Source organism: Myotis lucifugus, unplaced genomic scaffold, assembly GCF_000147115.1.
Source record: "Myotis lucifugus unplaced genomic scaffold, Myoluc2.0 scaffold_114, whole genome shotgun sequence".
Taxonomy (NCBI): Eukaryota; Metazoa; Chordata; class Mammalia; order Chiroptera; family Vespertilionidae; genus Myotis; species Myotis lucifugus.
This window is the reverse complement of record NW_005871162.1, coordinates 1,104,616-1,122,642: the sequence shown is the minus strand read 5'-3', so window position 1 is coordinate 1,122,642 and position 18,027 is coordinate 1,104,616. Positions and strand designations below refer to the sequence as shown.

General features: G+C 40.0%; 1 protein-coding gene and 1 long non-coding RNA gene across 4 annotated transcripts in view; one reads left to right on the top strand and one right to left on the bottom strand.

The window, feature by feature from the left end:
- OXR1 (oxidation resistance 1) overlaps positions 1-18,027 on the top strand; it is a 265,270-nt gene that overhangs the window by 181,911 nt on the left and 65,332 nt on the right. The gene's annotated exons all lie outside the window — the stretch shown is intronic.
- On the bottom strand, positions 10,775-17,695 carry LOC106697907. The gene is made up of 3 exons (XR_001349173.2): positions 17,259-17,695; positions 16,438-16,605; positions 10,775-10,948 (listed from the first exon to the last, which is right to left on the bottom strand). It is a non-coding gene; the product is annotated as an uncharacterized LOC106697907 (long non-coding RNA).

Genomic DNA, 18,027 nt, shown 5'->3' with positions numbered 1-18,027 from the left:
TGCTTCCCCACATCTTATATAATAAAAGCCTAATATGCAAATCGACCAAACCACGAAATGACCAGTTGCTATCACACGCACTGATCACCAGAAGTAGACGCTGAATGCAGGAGCTGCACCAGCCCACAGGCCCCAACCGGCAGTGGCAATGGTGGCGGGGACAGCAGGCGTGCGGCACCGTGCCAGCCAAGGCGGGTGCCAGCGGGGGGGCCCCCCCGATCACCCTGCTGGTCGCTCTATAGATTGGCCCTGATAGCTGGCCAGGCCTAGGGACCCTACCCATGCATGAATTTCGTGCACTGGGCCCCTAGTTAGTATATAACATAAGATGACTTTATTAAGGAGGCAATAGCAAGGAAGTGGTTGTATATATCAAAGGAGACTCTAATGCAGCAGTTCTCAACCTGTGGGTCGCGACCCCTTTAGCGGTCGAACGACCCTTTCACAGGGGTCGCCTAAGACCATCCTGCATATCAGATATTTACATTATGATTCATAACAGTAGCAACATTACAGTTATGAAGTAGCAACGAAAATAATTTTATGGTTGGGTCACAACATGAGGAACTGTACTTAAAGGGCCAGAAGGTTGAGAACCACTGCTCTAATGTATAATTTTCACTTCTCTGGTCATCAGTGAGAGTAAAATAAGCATAAATAATCTACAAGTTCATGTTGGGCATTTAAAAAATATCCCAGTGGGCCCCGCTGGTGTGGCTCAGTGGTTGAGTGTCGACCTATGAACCAGGAGGTCCACAGTTTGATTCCTGGTCAGGGCACATTCCTGGGTTGCAGACTCGATCCCAGTTAGGGGTTGTGCAGGAGGTAGCCGATCAATGATTCTCTCTCATCATTGATGTTTCTATCTCTCTCTCCCTCTCCTTTCCTCTCTGAAATCAATAAAAATATTTTTTTAATTTAAAAAATATCCCAATGGGTAATAAAAACTTAGCCTTAAAATATACCAATTACAAGTTATTCGTGTAGTCTATGAACTGTATGAACTCTTGCCATTTGAACAGTCATAGTGCAGCCCACCTGTGGTCTCAGAGCATCTTGAAGGATGGACCAGAGATGTCAGTTATAAGGACAAGATAGTAACAACATTTCTATCTGGAAATCCCTAGTGTGGAGTAGGAAATATTTTTGTTTGTTTGTTTGTTTTCAAACCAAGAGGTGGCGGTGGGAGGTTGAATTTTTAAAGTCAAACAAATGGTGTCACACTGATTGTTGTTTTATTCAAGAGTACAAGAACTTTAGACTTTTCTAGTTAAAAAACGATTTTATCCTTTGTGAGGCAGTCGATGTTCTATGTAGAAATGCATTTTCCAATAGAATAATGTGCTAAAATGTTTTCTTTCAAGACTATTTCATGTAATTAAAATTAAAGTTAAAAATCAGAGCTCAGCTAGCTCATATCTTGAAGTCATCCATACAATTGCCTTCTCTTGTAGATCCAGATTCAGAAAGAGCCAAATAGCAATTAAAGATATCAGGTACAACAGAACTCTTTAGCAACGCGACTAATTAATTTGAAACAGCCTGTCTCCTAAGAGTCAGATAGATATAAAATTAGTAAGGTACTTATTTCATTCAAAGATTTGAGATCACTACCCAGAGGTTTCTTTTATTTTTAGCCTAGTAGACTGCTTTGTTTCTTTCGGTAGCTACCGTATGAGTGTGGGGCACAGTGGATAGAGCTGGAGAGATCAATAGACCTCTTGCTTATATATGGATCACAGCTATACCAATATTCAGTGAACAGACAGGACAGTTCAATGGAAATTGCTGGAATAATCTGTACATTATGCTCAAGAAAAGATTATATCAGTTCCCTTTAAAGGATTTTCCTTTTTTGTAAGAAGTGAGGGTGGACCTCATATGTGAAGCCTAAAGAATACAACACAGTGTCCACAGAGCAAGAGAGATGGCTATCAGGCATGGAAACCATGGGAGGAGGAGAAAATACTGATTAAACATCTCAAATATTCAGTAATGAAAGACAGGGAGGATGAATGGATGAGTGGTAAGAAATGAGGGAGACTATGGAAGTGTTTGAAGTTTTTTAGACGGGATTTCACACATACACAATTACAATCTGATGTTTTCTAAACTCTCACAACTATTTTATAGTGACTCTTGTAACGTTATGTGAAGATGTGAACCAACTGTGTTTTATATGCATATGGATGGAACATGAAATTAAGAAGGCAAATTAAGTGTCTCCAGAAATATTCACGCCTTGAATTGTTTATGTATTTCCCTTTGCATTTGTCTATTAGTCTTTTTTGGCACAAAAACTCTATCAGAATACTTTGTGGCTTTAATTTTTAAGTAGTTATAAATTGAATTGTAAAAGGTAGGCAACTTGATTGATGCAAGTCTACATTGAGAGCACTTAGTGGACATGTAATATGCCTTCATTGTGTTCTGTATTCATTTAATTCGTTCAACAAATATTTATTGTTGTGTGCCACAAATACTGTGTGTCAGGAATGAGCTAGGTCATGCCATAAAAGATCATGACCAGTCTACTAAGAAATATTTGATTTGAAGAAGAACTTCCAAATGTTCAACGATTTTCAACACAAATTTCTTGAGGAACATATGACAGATATAGTGATTTAATCAACATCCTTTAAGCAAATTCCCTTCAGTAAAGCTTTAGTCCTCTGTTCTGAGAAAATTGCTGTGTCTGCTTTATACTTACTAGAGGCCCGGTGCACGAAAAATTGGTGCACTGGAGGGGGTCCCTCAGCCCAGCCTACCCCCTCTCACAGTCCAGGAGCCCGCAGGGGATGTCCTACTAACGGTGCGACTGGGCTGACCAGGGGAAGGCACTGCCCCCATCACCCTGCTGCTGCTACCACTGCCAGCTGCGGCAGTTCACGGCTGCGAGGCCAGAGCCCTGGGCCTCACAATCGCCAGGGCTCATGGCTGCCTGAGACCCAGGCCTCACAGCTGCTATGGCTTTGTCCGGATGGATGTCTGGAAGACGTCTGCCCTAATTAGCATATTACCCTTTTATTAGTATAGATGCACCCCTCATCTGGATACAGTGCAAAATTATGCTATATACTATATAGAACAAGTGGCACTGGGAACATTTTAGTTCTTGGCCTAGACAAAAAGACAGAAGATTTCTATACTCATTGAGAATATATTATCGATATGTTCCCTAGACCTAAATATAGGATGGAAGGCAGAAGGTTTCCTAGGAGATTTGGATCTTGCAAATATTAAGATTGAAGAACAATATAAAATGATCCAATTAGACATACCCTTCAGATTTTAATAAAAGTTTTGGGGAGAAAAATAGTGTTCTTTATACTTAATGTGAAAACAGATACTACCTTCAAGTAGCATCACATAAGTACACACCTAGTTTTGCAATGTCATCCATTTTTTGAGTGATTGATTATATAACACATTTTCTGTGCCTTTTATCTTTATATGGATGAATGTTGAGAAACTGCTAAGGCTTAAAAGCTAAATATGTTTGTAAAATGCTACTTTATTTCTGGATACTCTTATTCCATCTAATTCCTTTTTATGTTCGGCTTTTAATCAATAATTTCAGGCTAAATGTAGTCGAGTGTCTGGAACTAAAAAATGTCAAATGAAATGCTCTATTATCTGATAATAGCTAGGTTGTCCTTGTTAACTAATGCTTATTTTGTATTGATCTTGATTTAGGTTTTAGGTGACATTAGGTTTAAAAGTGGGAAGGTACATCACTCTTTTTTGTTCATTTAAATGTTTGCTGCCTTTTTTTGTTAGCTATAATTTTGTAGTCTACCATATGGTTGCCAGTTATTCTTTACTTGCTTGACATGTAAATACCCTATGATTCCAAAACAGTGCATAATAGTAAAATTATGGTAATATCACTACTCTTCTGTTACCATATGGCTGTCTTGGAAGTAACTCTTCAGAAGTAATTGCCTTTCAAACTATTCCCTTCATTTATTTTGTTTTGGTCCTAGCACTCTGCCAATTCTACCTTCTTATCTTAATCTCCATCTCTTTAAACAGACTACATCTCTGAAACAAATCCTATATAATAAAGAGCTAATATGCTAATTAGACCGGATGGTGGAATGACTTTCTGGATGACCTCCCAGAACAACCAGTGGGTGGGGCCGCGAGGCAGCAGGGGGTGCGAGGGCCGAGCCCTGTGCACAAATTTTGTGCATCTGGCCTCTAGTATATTTATATTCTCACTAAAGGCCCGGTGCATAAAATTCGTGCATGGGGCAGGCGGGTCCCTCAGCCCGGCCTGCACCCTCACAATCTGGGACCCCTTGGGGGATGTCCATCCAGGATCGGGCCTAAACTGGCAGTCTGACATCCATCTCCCAATCCGGGACTGCTGGCTCCTAACCGCTCACCTGCCTGCCTGATCGCCCCTAACCACTCGCCTGCCTGCCTGATCACCCCTAACCACTTGTCTGCCTGATCGCCCTTAACTTCTCTGCCTACCTGCCTGATCGCCCCTAACTGCCTCTGCCTTGGCCCCCGCTGCCATGGCTTCATCCGGAAGGACGTCCGGAAGGTTGTTTGGCTGTCCGGTCTAATTAGCCTATTACACTTTTATTATTATAGATAGGAAAGACATCTGAGAAATTCAAGCTTACAAGGAAAAGAAGAGCAAAGTGTAGAACAATGTTGGGCTGGTTGCCTAATGTATTTTTGGCTCTGATCATCTGGGCCAGCACTTGCTTGTTATGAAAAATGACTCTAAGTTACTCTGTGCTGACAGAACTTATTATAAGGAAAGGAATAATTTACAAGTCATGGCTTCAACTTACAATTGCAGACTTCTTGTTCATATAAATCATGTGCTATGCTCATATAGTCAATCATAAAATAAATTCAGAATGCACTGTGCTGTTTTGGATTGCCTGAGACTTCCTTCCCTAGACACTAAGATTTCTCAAAGTATCAAGTTTAATTTGGGGATTTTCTCCAAACTTCAGAAGCCTATTTTTAAAAGATAAGGAAATATTAAGTGCTGCATCAGCTCAACTTCAGTAATCTCCTGAAGATTTACTCTCTGATGAAACCCCAGTCTTTATATCAAAACATGTCTTTTATTAATGATAACACATGAAAAGGCTAGATAATTTATATAGGATTTACATGAATGAATGACATGCTCCCTCAAAATGAACAAAGAAGTGAAAAGTTAGTTTAAGAACTTAGAAGAAAAGTCCCAGAAACTAAAATATTTAATTTAGAGGGAAAAGATTACAAAATCAATAACAATAATAGCTTGTATTTATTGGAAACTTGCCACGTGCCATTCTTCAGTTACTCTGTTAGATAGATACTATTATTATGCCCATCTTACAGATGACAAAACTGAGGCTTGGTGGAAATTAACTTGTCCAAGGTCTTATAAGTAGTAATTGCTGGAGAAGATAAATCGTAGAAATCTAATGCTAAAGAGCCAGCTCTTTAACATGACAGGCACCATAACACAAATGATAGTCATGCCGAATGAATAGTTATTTGAATCACAGAACACTTCTTAAGATATTCCTACCAAAAGGTAAGGTTAAATCTATTCAAGTATTTTGAGTTAACATTATTTAGAGAAGGTAAGGGTAATGGAAGAACAAGGAAAATAATATCACACAGAAACAAACATGGAAATCCAGTCCATGGGACATAGCCCAGGATCACTGATTGTTTCTGCATTAAGCCATGGTATGCTAAAATAAACAAACAAATAAACAAAAACCAGTGGGGCCTTTGCTGAGACCTTACTGCTCCAAGTGTGGTCTCCTTTGCATCCAGCAATATTGGCACCACCTGGGAGACTGTTAGACAGGTAATATCTCAGGTCTTGCTCCAGACCCTATTGAATATTAAAATCCCCAAATGATTCATTTGCACATTAGAGTTGGAGAAACACTGGTCTAGATGCCCAGAGACTTAACCAATTGTAATATGTAGTCCTTGTTTTATCATAATTCAACAAGCCAAGTGCAAAGAGACATTTTTACCTATTGGGGAGATTGGGCATGGACTAGGTTTTGAATTCTACAAAGCAATGAGTACTGATTTCATTAGGTGTGGTAATGGCACCCAACGGTTAATGATGAATGTCCCAATCTTCTAAAATTTAGACGTGTATACTGAAGCATATTGGGGTAAAATAATGTCTTTGATTTGCTTTAAAAAGTTTTGGCAAAGAAAATAACAAATGTGGCAAAATCTTGAAAATTGTTGAATCTGTATGACAGCCATGCTATTCTTCCATCTACTTTTAAGTATGTTTGAATTTTTATAACTTTTTTAAATACCAAAGGAAATGAGCTAGAAGTTTTTTAAGTACAAATTTTTTAAATAACTAAAAGAAAGAAGTTTCTTATAGTAAAAATTTTTTTAAAAGGCTTAATCATTCAACAGGATATTAGGGAATCTTTCTGCAAAGGATTTTAAAAATAGGATAAAAATGGGGGCAATTTTAGATATAGTCCTGGTAAAAGCCAGAAGACAGGGATGGGGGATAAAGGGGATCCTAATATATGGTGAGAGGAGAAGATTTGGCTTTGGGTGGTGGGCACATGGTGCAATATACAGATCTTGTAACATAGAAACCCACACCTGAAACATATATGTTCATGTTGACCAATGTCATCCTAATAAATTTAATTTTAAAATGTTTAGTGAGAAAGGGTATCCACTCTGATTAAAAAAGGGGGGGGGGTTAGGTCTAGGGGAAAAACAAGCCAGAAGACTTAAAAGAATCTGTCAACTCCCTTTTAAAAAAGCATTCTATGGTAGATGTTATATTTTGTGAATATTATGGGTCATTGATCTTAGATTTAATGCCTTCATTATTTTTTAAAAAAGAAAGAGTGGTTAATGGTGCCTCTGGTCTATCCCCATTTTTCTCTCATGCATTCTTCACTGGTAGTTCCCTATAATGGTTGACGGATGGAATGCTGAGCTACCTACTCATCCACATCAGGTATTTAACAGAGAGTCCTGTACTCATCTTACTCTGTTGAGAGTCTATGCTGGTAATTGCAGACTAAGGCCTTTTGATGTTATGTGATCAATAGGAAACTCTTTAAGCTGGAGTATATTTGTCATATACAAAGGAATTCCTTTCAACACCACATAAACCCTTAATGTATTTACCCATTACAAAGCATATCTTTTTTTCTTTTTCTGGAAAGAGGAGCAAAAGAGATTCCCTAAGCTATTAAAAAGAAAAAACCCAAGCACTTTGATAGGTTATTAAGTGGCAGTATTTGTGAGAATGTGTTTCATATTTCTGGCTCTTTCCTATAGAAAACCGAGAGTGGTTCTCAAAGACCAATAAACGAAGCCAGCGTTCCCCAGATGCAGACATTATACTGTTCACCGGTGAACAACCGACGCCTGACTGGTTTAGTAGGTGCCTCATGTTTACGGAGTGAGTCAGTGGATGAGCAGGAATCTGCTTCCAGAAGCCTTCCCATTTTAACCACAAGTCGTGTTTCCTATGTGGTACTATATTTGGGTCTGTTGGTTTGGATTTTATGGAATAATCCAGAGCATTTTAAGATTTTCCATTAGACACATATGTATTAGGAGAAATAAATGAGTAATCGGATAGTGGAGGGAATTTTCATCTGACTCTGAATCAGAGTTGCTGACACTCAGGAGCTGTTCCTTGCACTTCTTTAATTTAGGGTAAGCCCCTGAGAGGCTCCCTGCTATAGGACACCACATTGTTAGACATGTGTGATTTTTAATTTTGTGGATACCTTAATTGTTTTTTAATTTACTGTGTATTAGACTTTTATGATCATTATGATTATCCCCTTATTAATGCAGATAAACCTTATTAAAACTTTAAGGACAAGTGGACCTCTGGATAGAGCCCTTTTTATATTATGCGAATTTCACGATCTCTTCTTTTAGGGAGAGATAAGTAGTGAATGTGATGATTTTGAAGCACAGTAATCCTCTATTTCAAAATAATAGAAGTACATATATTTAATAGCAAGTGATCTTTACTTTGGAAAGTAACACAAGCTCTAACTTTTGAGGACATAAAATTGACATCTGTTACCTTGCAAACAATTTTTAGAAACACTTAAAGGGAGTGTACTAAAGTTACATTTGAGGAAGACAAATTAAATCTTTTGAAATTCAAATGTGGCACATCATTCAATGTTTAAGCTCCAATCTTGAAGAAATAGTTATAACTTTTTTGTACCAAATACACCCGGTGTTTGATCACAACACTTGAAAAAATAACCAGCATGCTTTTTACAGGTTCCAAAATCAAATTAGAAAATATGCATGTTATAAAGTAAATGTAGTTAGATTTATTCATGACAAACTAATATGCGTGTTCTATAGACTAACTGAGGTTAAAATTCATTTAAATACACCTTTTACTAAAGTTTTGAGAAAACACCTACAAAGTGATACAGCTTCAGAAGTTATCAAATACTTCCATCATGCTTATGGTATTCACAACATACAGATTTGCTGGCTAAAAAAGCATCATTCTATTAGCAATAAACTATTTTGCATGTAGCTATCTTATATTTGCCATATGGGCTTTCATCACACCTTTCTTTCAGTCCAAGATTTCTCTGAACTAATTGCAGCTAAATCAAATTGGTGCAAAGACGGCTTCAGAGAAGAGGGTGTCTTAATTGGGACCCCATAGATTGTGAAGCTGTAAGTGAACATGTGGGGCTGAAAGAGAAAGCACAGAAAGATATATCAGTAAGTGGCATAAAAAATAAGGCTTTCTGAAGACAGACTATACAAGCAGCCAAAGGCATGATGTGGTTATAGGAGAGCTTAATGTTTCCCCACCTACTAGACCTGGGTTTCTCAACCTGGGCAATGTCGACATTTGAAGTTGGACAATTCTTTGTTGCGGAGCTGTCCTGAGCATTGTAGGATCTTAAGCAGAAGCCTTGGCCTCAATCTACTAGATGCCAGTAGCACACACACCCTTAGTTTGATAATGATAATATCTGTAAATATTCCCTGGGGATAGGTTTGCCAGACTTAGCAAGTAAAAATAGAGGACACCCAGGTAAATTTGATTTTCTGATAGCAGCAAGTAACTTTTTGGTATATGTATATCCCATACAACATTCGGTACAGACTTGTACTAAACATTTATTTGTTGTTTGTCTGAAATTCAAATTTAACTGGGAGGTCTTTATTTTAGCTAGTAACCCTACTAGGAGGCAAAATTGTCCATGGTTAAAAACCCACTGTGCCATTGGTATCAGTAAGTTATGAGCAAACACCCAAGACACTCTTGGCTAACCTGACTGACAATGTTGCTTTCCTGAACCTCTCTGACTCTAGTAACCTTGTTTGCAGAGGAGAGCTCATTAACCTTCCTCACAGTGTGAAGTGAGATCTAAAGGAAATAATGAATGCAATACCCTTAGTACAATGCCAGGCCTAGTAAACAATTGATATATGTCTGTTATTACTGTCTAGCAATCCCTTACAAGATGGTGTCATAATATTTATTGGCCTCTGGACTTTATTTTCACTAACAAGAAATATTGTATTAAGGACACAACAGGAGCCCTGTAGTGATTCTCAGTTGGGGCTGCACGATGAAAAGGCTGGGGGGTGTCCTCACGCTGTGTGGATCCTATCTCTGAAAGGATTTCATTGATCTGAGTGTGGTCTGAGCATTGAGATTTTCAAAAGGTCCTAAAATGTGTAGCCAAAGCTGTTTGAGAGAAAAGTATCAGATAATTGGTATGCCTTAACAATGAAAAGAGGGAGTAAACTCAAACTACATTTGATCATTGGGTTATAGAAAAATAGTTTGGAATCAACTTTTGAGAAAAGTTGGACATTTCATTCATTCATTCAACAAATATAGTATCTGAATACCTACTATATGCCAGGCCATGTTCTAATGATAAACAAGACATTTTAATTTAATTTCATACACTAGAATTAAGGTCCACATGAGAGATAGCAGCATTCCCCCCCCAAAAATAAATCAAATGAAGTCAGTCATGAATAGGTTTTTTTAATGTTTTCATTGATTTTTAGAGAGTGGAAGGGAGATGGAAACATCAACAAGAGAGAAACATCATCAATCAGCTGCTTGCAACACAGGCATGTGCCCTGACTGGGAATCGAATTGGTGACCTCTTGGTTCGTGGGTTGATGCTCAACCACTGAACCATACAGGCCAGGCTGAAGTCAGGGTTTTAATAAGAAAGCAAAATGGGGAGAAATTAGTGTGACTTGACAAGATGTTCTCTGAAGTTAGCTCTTAGGAGAGATTGAAATAGCAAGAACATATTACAAGGACAAGTAAAGGGATGGCATAAAACTGTAAAGAGTGCCAGAAAGGCCAAACACGAACAAAACTAGCAACTGCAGCAGGATCATTCTGTGAAAAGGGAAGTCCTAGAATAAAGGCAAATAAGAAGGAAGTGTGAGGCTTTCTTTTTGAGTAAGATCTGCATTGTTTAACAGATTGTTAAAAGGCAGAACAAGTGTAATGCCTATTTTGCTTTATTTTTCTCAAGAAGAATGAGCTATTAGAAAATGCAAAACAAAAACTGTGCAATGGAAATGTGTAGGCTAAAATGGGTGAGGATAGATCACACATATCCTTTTCACATGAATTACTAACCTCTTGCTGAGTCATCAGTAAATTTTCATGTGTGATCACAGAAACTTTGGTAGTAATATTATAGGACTGACAGTGTACTTGTGAAAATTACACTCCTTTTTATAACAAAAAACCATCAAAATACATATAATAGCTTAAATACAATATAAGTTTATTTCTTGTTTTCAAATCTGAAACTGCTGTTCCTGGGTGGTGAGTCTCTCTCCTCCAAGAGTGGATTCAGGGACCCAGGTTCCTTCTATCTTGTGGCTCTGCCATCTTTAATAAATGGCTTCTCAGGTCTCCATGCTCATCTTTTCCTGGCTGTGGAAAGAAAAAGAACATGAAAGGCTACCAATGGGGTGCTCTTGTGGGCCAGGTTGGAAAGTAGCATATATCACCTTTGCAAGCCTTCCACTGGCTAGAAACCAGTCACTTGGGCACCCAATTGAAAAAAAAAATTGAGAAATGTAGTGTGCCCAGGACAGCTAACTAATCTCTACAAGCTCTGCCAAAAAACTGTAGTTAGATGAATAACTCAAATTTTAAAAATGGAGTTGATAAAAATGGTGTTGAGATGGAATTGAAGGAGATAGAAATAACAAAGGCTTGAATCCACTTGGAATCTGTACCTCAAAGCATGTAACAAATACATGACATTGTTGATAAATGAGAACTGGGTGATGGTATCATTGAGTGGATTCATAGCTCTTCAGTAGAGCTCTTCAGTAGTAATCACTGTCAACCATCAAGGCAGTCTCGAGTGCTATGTCTTGTGACTCTCCTTGCCCATATCTCATGAAACACTTGAATACAGACAAATTTGAGGGTAATTCAGTGAAAGAGATATTGAATGATAGTGCAGATGAAAGAATCAAGAGTGGTTTCACATGATCTCAAAAATCTAGAACATAGATCAGCAGAATTTTTTTTGAAAACAGCAAGGTAGTATTTTAGGCTTTTGGGTCATCAGGTCTCTGTCACTAGTCCTTTCTGCAGTTGTAGCCCAGAAGCTGCCATAAACAATATATAAATGAACTGGGGTGACTGTATTCCAATAAAACCAAATACAAAAAACAGGTGCCAGGCTGGATTTGGGCCCTGCTTTGCTGAATCCTGATCTAGAAGTATAGGTTGAAATCTGAAGGCAGTAAATCTAAATTTGTTCATTTAAGGCCAAAGAACAATGGGCCTAACGTTACCTATTAACGTTACCTATAGAGCAACAAGGTGGGCATTATTTGCTCTGATTTTACAGATAAGAAAGTGAAATCTCAAAAATAAATAGTTTGACCTGCATTCGCATCTGGATAATACTTGATGGGACATCATGCCACATCAACAAATGTAAATTGAGAGGCTCACAGTTCAGTGCTCAGGTGGAGTACTTCATGTGGCAGCACTCCCTGTAGGAGAGCCCTGAGTTCTTCGGGCTCTGTTCTTATTCAAGTGTGTGACCTTTGAGAGACTCACTTAACTTCTCTGGGCCTTGGCTAAGAAAGCAGTAAGAATAAGAGGCTGGACTAGATAAACACCAAAGCCCCTCTCAGGTTCAATAGCGTTACTGTTATGTTAAGGGCATCATGTGAGAGAGAACTGAGACTTACTCCTTGTAACTCCTAAAAGCAATTATTTTTAATGTTTTCTAATGTAGTTTTATGGAAAATCAATTTATAAAACATAAAAATGGCATTTTATGAGCATGCATGTGTTTTTTACAAGTTCAAATTTATGTTTTCTGATTATAAAGACATTTATTGAAAGAATAATTGGGCGGCTATGAATGAAACTGAAGTTTTAAACTGGGAGTGATAGATAATTGGTGGATTCTTTTTAGAATCAGTGCCTCAGCATTCTATTTATTATAAATTGGTTATTTACTTGCTTGCTTGCTTTTGGTTTTACAATGTCAAGAAAATCCTTATTCACATGGTAGTTTAAGTGATAAAAAGAAATTAATAGTCTTGCAATCTAAGAAATCTTGTCAGAATATAGAAATGGCAAGAGGCCTGAAAAACAAAATGCATTAACTTGACAACATAAATCAGGTGATCTTTAGTACATTAATTTGGCATACATGATAAAAATAAATGTAAATTAAGCATTGGAAAAAATCTTGTATCAGTCCAGGTGGGCTAAGTTTATGCTATGATGCTACTTGTACACCCAAACCTCAAAGGCTTGCTGTAGTAAGTGTTTATCTTATTTTTTTTTATGTCTTGCTCATATTACATGTCCAATTCTGGTTATAGTTAAGGGGAGGAGCTATGATCCACATAGCTTCTCAGGGATCCAGGCTGTTGGAGATGGCTCCCCAGTCTCACAGCTGTACTATCTGGCACAGGTATTATTATTGGTTGCTAAGGCAAGGGCAGAGGCATCTGGAGTGCAAAACATTGGCTGTTTTACACAAAGGCCGTTCTTTACATGTGAGTGTAAAACACATTTGTCAGTTCTGCTCAGTGTTTGCTGAAACTAGTCTCCTGACCCTATTTTGGGAGTTAATGTGTGATTCACATGGACTAGATATGCAAAAGCACTTGGAAGAACTATAAAGGAGCAGATCGCAAACATGTTTCAAAATTGAAAATGCAGGTTCCTGAACCCACCCTACAACCCTGGAATCAGGATCTCTGAGTATAGTTGGGAAATCTGCATTTTTAAAAAACATTCCACAGCTGATTCTCATTATCAATAGGAAGTGGCTGCTGTGAATAAGGAGTGTTTTCAAAATAGAGGAAAAGCAACAGTTAGATCTGTGGATTTAAGATATTTCCTGGCTGCAGTGTTGGAGATGGATTAAAGAGAGAAGAAACTAGAAGCAGGGAGATTTTGTGTCACACACATGGAATGCTCAATGAGCAAACATAAATGCATGTGCCTATATATCATACATTGTGTTAGCAGAACCAGCTCAATCTGAGAATCTAACAATGTTGTTGTAAATTTCTCTTTATACTTCCAGAATCTTCTCCCCACCCCCCCAATCGAGGTATATGCCCTTGATCAGAATCACCCAGGACCCTTCAGTCTTACTGGCCGATGCTCTATCCCAGTGATGGCGAACCTTTTGAGCTCGGCGTGTCAGCATTTTAAAAACCCTAACTTAACTCTGGTGCTGTGTCATATATAGAAATTTTTTGATATTTGCAACCATAGTAAAACAAAGATTTATATTTTTGATATTTATTTTATATATTTAAATGCCATTTAACAAAGAAAAATAAAAAAAATGAGTTCGCGTGTCATAGGTTCGCCATCATTGCTCTATCCACTGAGTTAAACCAGCTAGGACTACAATATGTTATTTAAAAAAAAAAAGACTAATAATTCCATTCTATATACTAGAAAGAAATGAAAGCATATCCACAAAAAATTTTATACATAGATGTTCACAGCAACATCCTATATAATAAAAGGCTAATATGGAAATTGACCAAACAGTGGAACGACTGGTCGCTATGATTCACACTGACCACAACACAGGAGCTGCCCCCCTGGTGGTCAGTGTGCTCCCACAGGGGCAGCACTGCTCAGCCAGAAACTGGGCTCAGAGCTGGTGAGCCCAGTGGCACTGGCAGAAGCCTCTCCTGCCTCTGGAGAAGTGCTAAGGGTGTCCGACTGCCAGCTCCCGGACTGGGAGAGGGTGCAGGCCAGGCTGAGAGACACCCTCCCCCAAGTGCATGAATTTCATGCACCAGGCCTCTAGGCTATATATAAAAGCCTAAGCAACTGGAACAACCAGTTGACCAGTCGCTATGATGTGCACTGAACACCAGGGTGCGGATGCTCAATGCAGGAGCTGCTCCCTGGTGGTCAGTGTGCTCCCACAGCCAACCTCCTGCAGCTAGCCAACCTCCCGCAGTCCCTCCCGCCCCCCTCTCCCCCAGCCGGCTAGCCAACCTCCACAGTCCCTACACCCCCCACTCCAGCTGGCCAACCTCCCTGGTCCTGATCTGGACTGGGCAAGATGGCCCTGATGGGCTCCAATCGCCGGCCAGGCCGAGGGACCCCACCCATGCACAAGTTCATGCACCGGGCCTCTAGTTATTCTTAATAGCCAAAAAGTGGGAACAATCCAAATGTCCATCAGCTTATGAATGAATAAATAAAATGTTTGATATAACCATACAATGGAATATTATTTGGCAATAGAAAGGAATAAAGTACTAATACATGCTACATCAATGAGCTGCATCAATTAGGCTAAGTGAAAGAAGCCAGACACTAAAGACCAGATATTGTATCATTCCATTTATATGAAATGTCTATTAAAGGCAAATCCATGGAGATAGAAAGTGGATTAGTGGTTGCCTACACATAGGGGTGAGAATGGGTGGGGAGTAACTGCAAATAGGTAACAGGTTTCTTTTCTGGGTGATAGAAATGTTCAAAAATTAGATTTTGGTGATGGTTTAACAACTGTAAATATACTAACAACTGTAGAATTATATAATTTTAACAGGTGAATTATATGGTTTTTAAATCATATGTTAATAAAAGTATTTTTAAAACGAGGCAAAGGATTACTGGTAGAGTCAGGCATGGTATATAAGGAAACTTTAAGGATGGGAGGGGTTGATGTGAATGAAGTAGGGAGGATAAGGGGGAAGGAACCAGAGTGGAGAGAGAGAAAAAATATACAAAATAGAGGAATAATAAGGCTGGCAAGTAATAGACCACAGACACCAGACTAAGATAAGTGTTAATTTGGAGAAGGAAAGGCATTTACAGGAGTAAGGAATTCCTTCCTTCTGAGGCAAAATATGGAAATGAACTTGTAGACTGCAGAGAAAAAGGGAAGAAAAGTGAGTATTCATAACCGATGGCCTGTGGTTTTCCGAGTCATGAAGAAGGTGAAGTAACAAGCTTGAATGATGAATTTGGCAATTTCAGAATGGTGATGGTTCAGACAACAAATGTAAAGAATATAAAAGCAAGCTGAATATATGAGTAAAATGATTTTTTAAGCCATTACGGCTTAGCTGAGTTTAAGTAAAAAATAGTAAAGCACTCAATCATCTAGGTCCGTGGTCAGCAAACTGCGGCTCGTGAGCCACATGCGGTTCTTTGGCCCCTTGAGTGTGGCTCTTCCTAAGCCTTAGGAGTACCCTAATTAAGTTAATAACAATGTACCTACCTATATAGTTTAAGTTTAAAAAATTTGGCTCTCAAAAGAAATTTCAATCGTTGTACTGTTGATATTTGGCTCTGTTGACTAATGAGTTTGCTGACCACTGATCTAGGTTATACATTTTTTTCTCTAGCAGCTCTAGATTTCCATGAAACAAGCAGAAACACATGAATTAACTGCCTATGAAACTGGGTTTGAACGGGTTCCTGCTAAGGTTGGATGTAAAAGTGCCAATTTAATCAGGTATAAAATACCCGAAACACTTTTGAATATGGTTCTCATAAACTAAACAACTTTCAAGAAGTAAAACATTGTCCAGCCGGTGTGCTCAGTGGTTGAGCTTCTCGACCAAGGAGCCAGGAGGCCATGGTTTGATTCCAGGGTCGATCCCCAGTAGGGGGCGTGCAGGAGGCAGCAATCAATGATTCTCTTTTATCATTGATGTTTCTCTCTCCCTCTCCCTTCCTCTCTGAAATTAATAAAAACATATTTTTTTTTAAAAAAGACATAAAACATCTTAGAAAAAAATTCCAATTTATTTCATCAGGATTACATTTAATTCATAGAAATTCGATGTTGAGAGCTTACTGAGCCTCTCTGAGATCGCAGGAGTGGTGCTGAGCATTGTAATGTTTCCTTATGGAATGGAAATTTCAGAGAAAAAACAGGAGCTACTTACCATTCTACCCAATGGGTTCAAAGGAGGTACAGAGGGAAGTCTGGAAGCAGGGCTTTCCCAAGCAGCCCATCTGAACGCATGGGTATGTAGACTCCTGGGTACTTTCTTACCAACGCTGTGAATTCCACTCTGAGGTGCAGTCCAAACATGTTATATTTTTAACCACATCTATAATAATAAAAGCATAATGTGCTAATTAGACCGACGTCCTTCTGGACGTCCTTCCGGATAATCTTCCTAACGAAACCGGGGCTATGAGAGCCGAGCCCCTTGCATGAATTTCGTGCATCGGGCTTTCAGTATACTATAAAAGTGGTGTGGCCCTGACCGGTTTGGCTTGGTGGATAGAGCGTCAGCCTGCGGACTGAAGGGTCCTGGGTTCGATTCTGGTCAAGGGCATGTACCTTGGTTGCGGGCACATCCCCAATAGGGGGTGTGCAGGAGGCAGCTGATCGATGTTTCTCTCTCATCGATGTTTCTAACTCTCTATCCCTCTCCCTTCCTCTCTGTAAAAAATCATAAAATATATATTTTTTAAAAGTGGTGTGATGTTAGAATGGGAACTTTTGTCCAACTTAGTAAGAATTTCAACTGAAAACAGTGATGGAGGGGGAAATATTTCTAAAAAGGGGTGAGGGGAAGTCGTTTAATGGTTCGGCAAAAAGATTTAAGAAAACCTGAAAGATGTATAAACAGACCTGAGCGGGAGAGAATAACCAGATCTCACAGGAAACCAAATCGAATAGGAAATGCCTGTCAAAGGCCACTGCTCTTTCTCTGCCCGGAGGGGGAAAAGGTTGAACACCAAAACCATGAATTACCTCCTCGCCTTACAGGACCAGATTCCTGGGATGTCAAACTGGAGCAACAGGTCTCGGTGCCGCGACGAACTTTAGACGTGACTGTTTGTGCTTTACTTTTTACCAAGATGGTCTCGCCACGCTTCCCACGTACCCATTTTCTCTCTCTGGGTTGGTTTTCATTAACGATGACTGCATCTTTACCTTCACACTAACTTTCCCAGCCTCCTCCTCGCCATCCCGCCCCTAAAACGGACAGAAGTTTCCTGTGGACGGTGCGCCTCCGCCAGCGCACGGACTCCCCACGGAGACACTTCCCGACGCGGCTCTAGGCCCCCGATGTGTGCGCCCCTCCAGCAAAGCCTCCCCTGGGCCATTTCCATGCCCCGGCTCCGGCCTCCGGCCCCGAGGCGGGGCCTCCACGCACCGGCCCAGCAGTCCTGCAAGTCCGGTCGGGTCGCGCGGGGCGGGGCGGGGCCTGGGGGGCGGGGCCGGCCGCTCCATCGGGGCCGGCGGGTGGGGTGGGGGCGGGTAGGACCAGCCCGACTTGCTCCAAAGTCCTAGCTCTCCAACCCCCGTCTGTTCTAGGAAGCATGTCCCTTATTTAGAAACTAGTCTTCGCCGGCGTTGGCGTGTGGGAGCAGCAAGGAAAACTTTTCAAAACTTTTGAAAACTTTTGTCCAACTTCTGCACCCCCCCCGGAGCGTGGTTTCCGGATGGTTCGTCCCGGGGCCACGCTGGGGACGCCCTCTCCCCTCCCCGCCCCGGGGAGGCGCGCGGAGCCCCTCCC